Source organism: Thamnophis sirtalis, unplaced genomic scaffold (genome assembly GCF_051295495.1).
Source record: "Thamnophis sirtalis isolate CommonGarterSnake01/CBP01778 unplaced genomic scaffold, rThaSir2_p1.2 scaffold_1, whole genome shotgun sequence".
Taxonomy (NCBI): domain Eukaryota; kingdom Metazoa; phylum Chordata; class Lepidosauria; order Squamata; family Natricidae; genus Thamnophis; species Thamnophis sirtalis.
Genome location: NW_028261381.1, coordinates 128,981,014 through 128,981,562, shown reverse-complemented (window position 1 = coordinate 128,981,562; position 549 = coordinate 128,981,014).

Here is a 549-nt window from a genome sequence, read left to right as displayed (position 1 = left end):
TGATATTGTTTCCAAGTGTCAGCTTCTTAGTTGTTTAGACAGGGGAAATTATTCCGGACAAAGTTTGAACCATATTTCTATTTTCTTGGTTATAATTATTATAATTGTTGAGTATTCTCAACAACAGCCATGGTGGCACAGTGGTCAAAATGCAGCATTGCAAGCTAATTTTGCCAACTGCCAGGAGTTCGATTCAGACTGGCTCAAGGTTGATTCAGCCTTCCATCCTTCTGAAGTTGGTAAAATGATGACTTAGATTGTTGAGGGAAATATATTGACTCTGTAAACTACTTAGAGAGGGCAGGAAAGCACTATGAAGGGGTCTATAAATCAAAATGCTATTGCTATTGCTATTCTATTGTTCATTTGTACAATGGGGATTACTATAGTAAGCACTTTACTGTGATCAATCTAGTCTGTGTAATAGCAGTTTTTCCATATAATCCAGATTTTAGGAGGTGGGGGGGTGGGATTGTCCTTGTGGCACATAATAAGGATGTCTTAGCTGATCCCGCTATTGAATCCCCATTCATTGTTCATATGTGAACA